Source organism: Hypanus sabinus, chromosome 2 (assembly GCF_030144855.1).
Source record: "Hypanus sabinus isolate sHypSab1 chromosome 2, sHypSab1.hap1, whole genome shotgun sequence".
Taxonomy (NCBI): Eukaryota; Metazoa; Chordata; class Chondrichthyes; order Myliobatiformes; family Dasyatidae; genus Hypanus; species Hypanus sabinus.
Window position 1 is genome coordinate 134070327 of NC_082707.1, and position 12001 is coordinate 134082327.

Genomic DNA, 12001 nt, shown 5'->3' on the forward strand with positions numbered 1-12001 from the left:
ATAAAAGCTTTTACAGTCAGTTTTTATGTTCTGTGCCAGCTTTCTCTCATAATCTTTTTTCCCTTTCTTAATTAAGCGCTTTGTCCTCCTCTGCTGGACTCTGAATTTCTCCCAGTCCTCAGGTGTGCCGCTTTTTTTTGCTAATTTATATGTTTCTTCTTTGGACCTGATACTATCCCTAATTTCCCTTGTCAGCCACAGGTGCACTACCTTCCCTGGTTTATTCTTTTGCCGAACTAGGATGAACAATTGTTGTAGTTCATCCATGCAGTCTTTAAATGCTTGCCATTGCATGTCAACCCTTGAAGTACCATTTGCCAGTCTATCTTAGCTAATTCACATCTCATACCTTCAAAGTTACCCTTCTTTAAGTTCAGAACCTTTGTTTCTGAATTAACTATGTCACTCTCCATCTTAATGAAGAGTTCCACCATATTATGGTCACTTTTACCCAAGGGGCCTTGCACGACAAGATTGCTAACTAACCCTTCCTCATTGCTCAATACCCAATCTAGAATGGCCTGCTCTCTAGTTGGTTCCTCAACATGTTGGTTCAGAAAACCATCCCGCATACGTTCCAAGAAATCCTCTTCCTCAGCACCCTTACCAATTTGGTTCACCCAGTCTATATGTAGATTGAAGTCACCCATTATAACTACTGTTCCTTTATTGCACGCATTTCTAATTTCCTGTTTAATGCCATCCCCAACCTCACTACTACTGTTAGGTGGCCTGTACACAACTCCCACCAGCATTTTCTGCCCCTTAGTGTTATGCAGCTCTACCCATATCGATTCCACATCCTCCATGCTAATGTCCTTCCTCTCTATTACGTTAATCTCCTCTCTAACCAGCAATGCTACTCCACCTCCTTTTCTTTCCTGTCTATCCCTCCTGAATATTTAATATCCCTGTATGTTGAGCTCCCATCCTTGGTCACCCTGGAGCCATGTCTCTGTGATCCCAACTATATCATATTCATTAATAACTATCTGCACATTCAATTCATCCACCTTGTTACGAATGCTCCTTGTATTGACACACAAAGCCTTCAGGCTTGTTTTTACAACACTCTTAGCCCTTATACAATTATGTTGAAAAGTGGCCCTTTTTGCTTTTTGCCCTGGATTTGCCTGCCTGCCACTTTTACTTTTCACCTTACTACTTTTTGTTTCTACCCTCATTTTACACCCCTCTGTCTCTCTGCACTCTTTCCCATCCCCCTGCCACATTAGTTTAAATCCTCCTGAACAGCAGTAGCAAACACTCCCCCTAGGACATTGGTTCCAGTCCAGCCCAGGTGCAGACCGTCCTGTTTCTACCAGTCCCACCTCCCCCAGAACTGGTTCCAATGCCCCAGAAATTTGAATTCCCCCCCCCCCCCGCATCATTTTTCAAGCCACGTATTCATCTGAAATATCCTCCTATTTCTACTCTGACTAGCACGTGGCACTGGTAGTAATCCAGAGATGAATACCTTTGTGGTCCTACTTTATAGTTTATCCCCTAACTCCCTAAATTCACCTTGTAGGACCTCATCCCAATTTTTACTTATATCTTTGGTACCTATGTGCACCACGACCACTGGCTGTTCACCCTCCCACTCCAGAATGTCCTGCAGCCACTCAGAGACATCCTTGACCCTTGCACCAGGGAGGCATCATACCATCCTGGATATGCCTCAGTCTGTACTTTATGTCTAATCTTGGCGGTCTTGATGCCTCTCTTAAGATTTGATCTACCCTCACTGTATGCTTTGGTATCACTGGATCTGTAAGCAGTGTCACAAGCTTTGAGCAGGTTTCTTAAATCGTTGTTCATCCACGGGTTCTGGTTTGGGAACATCATAGGTTCAAAGGGATATGTTATTGTTAAAGTATGCATGTACAATACAACTCTGATATTTGTCTACTCCAAGTAGCCATGAAATACAGAAAAACCAAGGACGCTGATGAAAGAAAATAAATCAACTCCCCTGCCCCCCCCAACCGGCACAAAAAAGAAACAAAACTCGCTGACACCAAAATCCCCTCATCCCCCGTGGGAAAATAAAACAGCGACAATAACAGCCCCCGACCCCTTCACTCACAGAAAAGAACAGCGACAATAACAGTCACTGAACCCCTCACTCAGGAAAAAGAACAGCGACAATAACAGTCACTGACCCTCTCACTCCCAGAAAGGAACAGCACCAAACCCCCAACCACCCCTTACACACAAAAATGAACAGATCACTCTCCTGCCAATTGACCACAATAAAGAAAACACTGAATGAATCCAATATAAACACAGTCCAATAATCATGTAAACCTCAGAATATCGGATACATCTTTTTGTCTGCATAAAAGGAGAGCAGCCACACGAACTCAGTCCTTCTATAAAGAGTGACCTTCGATCCAGATCCTAACGCCGCCAATCTGGCCGCCTACTGCCTCTGTTGGGAGCCATCACCGACTCCCTCAGGATTCACCTCAATCCTTCAGTCTTCTTCAGTGCTTTGAGATGGCGTCATTTGTGACCCTGTGCCTCATCTCTGGTCTTTTCCACAAGTCAATTTGTGTTTGCACTCCTTCTCGGCCTCCTCCCCCACAGTCTCTCGTCTCCACGAGGCAGCTCTCTGGACACAGCATAGTGCTGGATCCCTTGATCGAGTTCCAGGCTGTACGTCACAGGCTCCCACAGTTACCATAACACAAACAAGACAAAGAACAAGCAGAAGGCACGCAGAAAGTGAAATAATTGGAGAGATATGCTAACTGAATGATGTCACCTGAGGAATCGTTGTTGTCTGGCGTCATCTTGATTGGAAGTCATCCGGATGTTTTTTGGTGGTGATGACATTGTCTTCGCAGAATTTGATGTAGCGCACAACTACGGTTGTATATTAATCCTCTAAATCAATGCCCGAGCCGTGCATAGCCTGGTGTGGTGAACTACATTTACCTGTCTGGACACAGCCCCTGCTGACTGCTCCTGTGGCTCCTCCCACAGACCCCGGTATAAAGGCGATCGAGGTCTGAGCCTGGCCTCTCAGTCTCCAGGATGTAGTATGGTGGTCAACCACTGCTTGTTCCTTCTTCCAGTCAATAAATGCCGATATCTCGCCTTTACGTCTCGGAGTGAGTTATTGATGGTGCATCACCTGGCATGCAAACAGACTCCAGTCAGTATTCGCAACAGAATCTTGAAGAATGGAGATGTCTCCCTCAGGTCCCACTGTCACTCTCCCAGATGTTGCTTTCTCCTTCCTTACCACTGGGATCAAATGCAAAGACAGATGACTGGACAACCCCAGGTGAGGGCATGGGAAAGCCCCAAAATTCACCTGTGATGTTGTACACCTGGCCCAGTGTGTTATTACCCCTTGTAGGACAATTCACATTCTGATGGAATTTATGGAATATAGTTCTTAGGTTAGCCTGTTTGAAATAAGCTAGCTACGATGAAGGCACTATCAGGGTGAGCAGCCAGTTGTTTAACAATAGCATCATGCAGTTTGAGCTAATGTTGATTTGGTCCACAGAGATAAATAAACTGCTATAATATAAACCTGTGATTTATCTCGGTAGATGAAAGAGCCTGCACTTTGTCATTTGGTATTCCAGGTTGGGACAACAGGAACTTTCAATAATGACTGAATTCATACACCAGGCATTGTTAACATAAACCACCACTGGATTTCTTGCCAGAATCATGTACTTGTTGGCAAGGAGGACCGTTCGGCCTGTTAACTCACTACTTGTCAGGTACTTCATCGTCCAGCCATATTTCTGTGAAGGATATAGCACAGCACTCTAGTAGGTTCTTGGTGAACAGAAAGTCCTTCTCGTTAAGAATATGCTCATCAATCCAAAATATTGACTAGCCCATTTCAAATAACAACTTTTCAACTATGCTTTCATCATTTATGAAGTGAACATAAGAACTGGCCTAACACACTCTGTACGATGAGCAACAATGTTCGCCCCAGCCCTCTCCAAACTGAGCTATGGGTGATTTATTGGTGCTAGAGTGCAATGCTGTCAGTAGCACATCCCTCCCTCTTGATACAAGGCTCTTGTTATCTTTCACCATTGGCCCTCTCATTCCTAGCAATGTACTCTGAGGACTAAATGAGTTACAAGTTTAAAGAAACGACTTTTGCCACCTTTCAGGGAGTTCAGCAATCGCATGCCTTCTGAAAATATTGTTCTATCACACTTCCGGTTTTGCTATCATCTTAATTTTTTATCTTTTGGACATCAACACAGCTGTCTCTTGCAGCTTCTCCTCATTCACTTAATGAAAGTCACACAAGATACTGAAAGTTTCTACATCTCCCATTAATCTTCTCTCCTTTAAAGCAGAACAATCCGTTTCTTTACAGTATATAAACAAAATCTCATCCTTTTTACCAGATCTCTTTTCCACTTGCCAATGCTTTGTTGTCTTTTCATCATATTTGTGGCCCAGAACTGGATTAAGTAATCCATCTGCCTAACTATTTAACTAAATCTTTAATATAACTTCCTCATTTTAGCATCTGTAAAACTGTGGCTCTGAAGTGTTTCCAGCCAACTTTAAAGCTTCGTGCATTTAAACCCAGTATCACCGTGCCTCTGTCCCACTCAAAATTGCGCCATTTTGTCTATATCCTTTTCCCTCTTTCAAACTGCATCACCCATGAAGTCAGGATTGCAGCTCTGGAACTGAGCACAACTGAATAAATTCTGGGTACAATGAACAATATCAAAGCAACACAGTCTGTGTTTTACACAAGATATCTGGCACAAAATAAAGCATTCTATCCTTTTCGTCAAAGCATTGGAACCTTAAGTTGCAGTTTTTAACTGAACAATCACTTGAGAGTGTGTTTATCCATTCACCTAGGTCTGGCTGAGCCTGAATTCCTGCCTGGATGCAGGTGGAAAAGCAGTGAATAGAGGATTTCTGTTGTTTCAGTAATTAACGAAATGCTCCAAGGTTAATTTTGTCTTACATCTTTGTGAAGGTAACATACACCACCAGAAAATAAATTGGACACAGTGAATTTCTGAGGGCCTGTATCAGAATCATTGGAACCATCTGTGAAACTAGTCAGTCTTAAACTTTCGGGACTGGGTTTCTTTCAGACTAACTAGATTTCCAGTAACTTCTAGTTAGTATGGATCATCATAAAGAAAGCAAGTATATCAGAATCAGGTTTATTATCACTGGCATTTGATGTGAAACTTGTTAACTTAGCAGCAGCAGTTCAATGCAATACATACTCTAGCAGAGAGAGAAAAGATAATAATAAAAATAAAACATAATAAACAAACAAATCTAAAATGTGTGCATAAACAGAAATACTGTATATTTTAAAAAGTGAGGTAGCATCCAAAGCTTCAATGTCCATTTAGGAATCAGATGGCAGAGGGGAAGAAGCTGTTCTTGAATTGCTGAGTGTGTACCTTCAGGCTTCTGTACCTCCTACCTGATGGTAACAATGAGAAAAGGGCATGCCCTGGGTGCTGGAGGTCCTTGATAATGGACGCTGCCTTTCTGAGACCTTTATGATCTATCACCATATCATCCATTATCAGTAAAATTTTACATTTTTCCATATGGTTTGTTTCTAATTGACTTAAGTATATCAATAAATACTTGCAAAGTCCACCCTCATCTATCCTGCACATTAAACATGCGGTTCACAGAAACACAGAGTATGAAAAGATACTGATCTGCCCACTGTGTCCATGTTGGCTTGCTAAGTAAATAACAAGTCTCACTTTCCTCATCTTACACCACATACCGAAAACTTGCAGCTCCATTGGTCTGGTTTAGATTCAATCCAAGATGCAGTGTCTTAAGGCCTGTTTAATCTATACCAATAAGCAATTCCTAGTCAGAACAGTCAGAGGATTAACACTCAAATGTGATAATATGTTTTTAAAGAGCAAACACGAGGAAATCTGCAGATGCTGGAAATTCAAACAACAGCACACAAAATGCTGGTAGAACACAGCAGGCTAGGCAGCATCTATAGGGAGAAGCGATGTCGACATTTCAGGCCGAGACCCTGACCCTGACGGTCTCAGCCCGAAACGTCAACATCACTTCTCCCTATTGATGCTGCCTAGCCTGCTGTGTTGTACCAGCATTTTGTGTGTTGTTGATAATATGTTTTAGTCCTTTGTTACACTGAGTGCTCTGATAATATTTTGTTCCTACTGTTTTGCCCTGAATGACATCAGTTACCCCAGCAAAATGAACAATGGATTTTGAATCCTGAACGTGCCTCAGACATTCACTGCATAGATTAACTCTGAAAGGATTCTAAAGCACAGAAGTGAAAGATTTTGAACCAAACAGCCGCAGATGGTGAAAATCTGAAACAAAACAGAAGATCCTGGAAATTCTCAGGACATGAGGCACGATATGCAAAGAGACTAACCCGATTGAAATTTCAGGCTGATGATTTTTCACAGGAATCTGACTTAAAAATCCACTTTTTCTTTTTGCATAGATGTTACCTGACCAGGAAAGCACTTGCAGCACATTTTGTTTCAATAGCATATCCACACTGTCCTTGACATAGTTCATTGGGATACCATTTGAAGATAGAGCAACGTAAGTGTACTTCTTCCACAAGGTAACTGACACTCACCTTGAAGTGCTGCAAAGCTGTGAAAGGGAAATAAGGTATATTTTTCTCTTCTTTTCCCCATTTGCCTGAAACTTTGGCATTTCGTACAACTGAGTGATCCCGGAAGCTGACTGTCACTTCGAGGCCGACGTCTGTCTCTGTTTCCAAAGGGTTGCTGATGAGACTTATTACAAAGCTGTAGATAATCACATGTGCAAACATCACACGAGTGATCACAAAAAATAAGAGCTTTCACTTCCTTTCGCTTTCCTTTTCTGTTCTCCAGTATCCACCTTTTAAATCGTAACCGATACCAGATTACTAACCCACAAACATCTATTGTATGTTGCTTTCACCATTTAGCACACATTTACAAGGATTTTGCCAGGATTCCCCATTTACGAGGATCATCATTGATGAAGATGTTCCCAGGACTTGAGGGACTGAGTTAAGGAGGGAGGTTGCAGCTGCTTTTAGTGTAGGAGAATGAGGGATGAAACGGAGGTGTCTAAAATCATGAGGTGCATAGGTGGGATCAATTTTCTCTCAGGATTGGGGAATCAAAATCCAGAGAGAATAGGATTAAGGTGGGGGGGAGGAGATGATAAATAGGAACTTGAAGGGCAAATCGTCCACCCAGAGAGTGTTCTGTATATAGGAAAAAGTGGTTGATGCAGGCTCATCGACAATATTTTAAAGGCATTTGGACAAGTACATGATGGAAAAAGTTTAGAAGGATGTGGGCCAAACATGGGCAAATGGGGTAAGTAGACGGGAGTTTTGGTCGGCATGAACAATATAGGCCAAGGAGTCTGTTTCTCTGCTACATGACACGATGACTCCAGGGTGTAACTTGCCTTATTTCTGTAGGCACATTCACGTGCTCCACTGCACACACTGTTGAACCTGTGCACCGATGGTGATAGCCAGGCCACGTGTTTACAGACTCTCGGTGTATATATTTCTATTGCTGTCGTTGGTTCATAAAGCTTCATACATATCCAGGTTTCAGCTGCCCAACAGAACTCTGTAAAGGCTGTTACTGTCATGGATTGATGTACTTGGGCTGATATTCAAGGATGGCCTGTTGGTCGTGCTTCCAAGCCAATCCTGAGGATGGTCATTAAAGTTTAACAATGAGCAATGAAATGTTGTATGAAGCATGCAAAACATCACTGCCTGTTGTGAAGTGCTGACAAACATGCTTTGAAGTGTTTTCTATTTCTGAAAGTTTTCATAATGTGACTGAATATAAGCCAAGTTCTTGTTTGTTTTATTGGAGTGTATTCTCTTCAAATGTTCGAGAAGCCTGGGCAGTTTCATTGCTTCATTTGTGTACTATATAGCCTACTGTATAATATGGGACTATTTTATGTTGTAGTAACACATTATTGAGTATGCGCTATTGGGCGTGTATTGATCTGTATATATGTGCTCAGTTCGGATTCCGTAAGTAAAGAACCCTGTTAACATAGCTCCAGTCTCCAGCGTTTTTATTAATGATATTGTGTAAATGGCCACATACACAACAAATTGGCGATGAGGTTAATAAACTACATTGTATTGGAATGCCGTGTTTATTTGATAATGGCACTCGGAAGAAGAGCGCAAGGTACGAGCCAAGAAGCGGGCAAGGCTGCGGCAGTCCAAAAGGAATCGGAGACAGCCAGAGTGGCAGCAGGTCAGGAGACCAGGGGCTGAGCGTTTCCCAGAAGGAAAAGAAGAGTAACACACACATCTAGCCAGAATACGCTCACAACACTAGCAAAAACAAAAGGTCATGTGAATCAAAAAGAAAACAAGGGACCGGGGCTAAATTAACATAACAAGGATGGCATTAATTGGAACCAATACAGCATTTGATAGTAGTGTCCACACTAGACCGGATAATTTTGCAAACGCCGGTTTCACGTAAAAACGATAGTCATCCACACTATGCATTTTTGAAAATATCTCTGTCCACATTAAAACGGATATTTTGGCGAATCTCCTCCTACTGTGCATGCGCAGGACACATCTACTGAAAACAAGCAATGTATTTGGTGTCGAATCTCGCCATGAAAGACTTGGTGTGTGCTTGTGCAGTTACAGACTAGAAAAACTTAAACGAAGGACAGCTGTTGGCTCTCACGCAGGAGGACGTAAAACTAAAAAAAAACAAATACTGGAGCGTACAGAGGCAACCAACAGGGAGTTCACGGACAGTATGACCCGGCTGACGACGAACATTGAGAAACTGACTAACTCTGTTGCATTAATAAAGCCCCTTGTTAAATTTATAAAATATGTCTGCATCAGTATTATCTTGTATTTCCATTAGGCTGTTACACATCTATTGTCAGAGAAGTTCTTGCATAAATAGGTAAACTACCTTCATACGAGCAAGGACAGAAAACAGGGCAAAGTGAGTATACTTATTTATTCAGTAAGTTATGGGTCAAAGTATTTGGTGAGTACATTTCTAACTCTTCTGACTTCAGTCTCGTTGCCGTCTGTTCTGAAATTGTTAGGTTGCGTTCAAGAAAACAATGAAATAGCGCGCTGCCGTCACCATCTGTTCCGGCACGTCATAACAGCAGTTTTAGATTTCTCCGGTTACCCGCCCACACTGCTCCGGCCAATCCGACGTTTTCAAAATTACACACCCTGGAGAGCGTTTCTGAAAATCTCTGGTTTCGGGGGATGAAAACGCCGTTTTAGTGTGGACGGAGGGTAAAAACGAAGAAAAAATGCTTCAGTTATGGATTTATCCGGTCTAGTGTGCACGTAGCCTAAGACTGGGCAACTTATATCAAAAGAATAGAGTTATATTGTGTTGCTAACAGTGTTAATGAAGGAAAGAATGTCACATCGACTGTACTTCTCCCTGTAGATGCTGCCTGGCCTGCTGCATTCCACCAGCATTTTGTGTGTGTTGCTTGAATTTCCAGCATCTGCAGATTTCCTCGTGTCAGCATCTTACATAGTGCAATGGGCGCAAAAACATACAGCCGGCTACGGAGCTTGTTAACCCTTGAAAAGCCAGCTGACAAAACGTTCAAGCAAATAGTAGACACCCTCCAACAGCATTTAAACCCCAAACCACTGGTCATTGCTGAAAGATTTAAATTTTACAATCAGAATCAGAGCAATGATGAAAGCATTTCTGAATATTGCGCTGAATTGCGCAAATTATCAAAAATTTGTCAATTTGGAGCAGGTCTATCAGACACATTGAGGGACAGGATAGTATGTGGCATGCACTGTGAAATCACACAGAGGAAGCTCCTGTGTGAAAAAGACCCTACATTCGAGAAAGCACTAAACATCTCAATATCATTAGAAATAGCCGCACGAGGCGCTTTAGAGATACAACAAAAATCTCTAGAAAATGCTACAAATAAAATGTCACTGAGTAGAAATGAAGGAAAGAAATGTTACTGTTGTGGGAACATGTCACATGACCCTGATGACTGTTGGTTTACAGACAAAGAATGCAGAAACTGTGGCAAACAGGGCCACACTGGCAGAGTATGCAAAGCGAGTAAACAGCAGAAAAAGGATAAAATACAGAGAAACAAGAAACCCCAGAAAGGAAAACACAACAATGTGCACAAAATGGAAGAAAGCAGTTCTGATGAAAATGACTCAGATGAAAGTGAATTGTCTTGTCTGCAACTTCACAGCGTGAAAGAGACAGATGATCGAAGAGTAATATGGATTACTCCACAAGTGGCAGGCGTGAGACTGAAAATGGAGTTGGACACAGGCTCAGCTTTAACAGTGATCTCTGTACACTACTACAAACGACTGTTTCTCACATACCTCTGAAACAAACTAAACTACTGCTAAAGACTCACACAGGACAGAGAGTGCATCCCAAAGGTAAAATTAAAGTGACACTGACCTACGAAGACAAAACACAGCAGCTGAACCTCTATGTACTGAAAATGTAGGACCACCGTTGCTGGGACGTGAACAGTTCAGAAAAATGCAGTTGGATTGGCACACCATCACGGCACTAGATGTGTCAACAAAGGAGGACAGCTCAGCAGGGAAGATGTCCGCAGCTCTCCTCTCACCCATTGTCAACTATTACAACAACGAGGAGGAGCTAGACAGCGTTGACGTTGACGATGAACACAGTATCCATGGCCGCGACTCTGGTGAAGATACAAAGGATGCAAGGGAGACAGATATTGCCAATAAGCAGGATGATGAAGACTACCTGGAAGTAAAAGAGCACATGCACAAGGAGAAATTGACTTCTCTCAAAAGACAGCTACAGCAGTTACAGGAAGGCACCTTGCAGGAGTATCAGAAAAGGATGAAAAAACTAGATCAACAAGGAATACGAAATGCAGAGCTTCTTTTGCAGCTGGAGACAGAACAAGTGGAAAGGAATTATATTAGAGAGAAGAAAGAAGCGGAGAGAGCGCAACAGCCCCCACCTCAAACCAGCCCGAGCTGCAACCACCTCAGACAGCCTGTCAACACTGTGAACGAGGCCGAGACGGAGCTGCAACCACCTCAGACAGCCTGTCCACACTGTGAACGAGGCCGAGACGGAGCAGCAACCACCTCAGACAGCCTGTCAACACTGTGAACGAGGCTGAGACGGAGACACAACCACCTCACACAGCCTGTCCACACCGTGAACGAGGCCGAGACGGAGCAGCAACCACCTCACACAGCCTGTCCACAAAGTGAACGAGGCCGAGACGGAGCAGCAGCCACCTCACACATCCTGTCAACACTGTGAACGAGGCCGAGTCAGAAACACAACCACCTCACACAGCCTGTCCACACCGTGAACGAGGCCGAGTCGGAGCAGCAACTACCTCAGACAGACTGTCCACACTGTGAACGAGGCCGAGACGCAGCAGCAACCTCCTCACACAGCCTGTACACACTGTGAACGATGCCGAGACGGAGCAGCAACCACCTCACACAGCCTGTCCACACTGTGAACGAGGCTGAGACGGAGACACAACAACCTCACTCAGCCTGTCCACACCGTGAACGAGGCCGAGATGGAGCAGCAACCACCTCACACAGCCTGTCCACACTGTGAACGAGGCCGAGATGGAGACACAACCACCTCACACAGCCTGTCCACACCGTGAATGAGGCCGAGACGGAGCAGCAACCACCTCACACAGCCTGTCCACACAGTGAACGAGGCCGAGACGGAGCAGCAACCACCTCACAGAGCCTGTCCACACTGTGAACGAGGCCGAGACGGAGACACAACCACCTCACAGAGCCTGTCCACACCGTGAACGAGGCCGAGGCGGAGCAGCAACCACCTCACACAGTCTGTCCACACTGTGAACGAAGCCAAGGCGGAGCAGCAACCACCTCACACAGCCTGTCCACACTGTGAACGAGGCCGAGACGGAGCAGCAACCACCT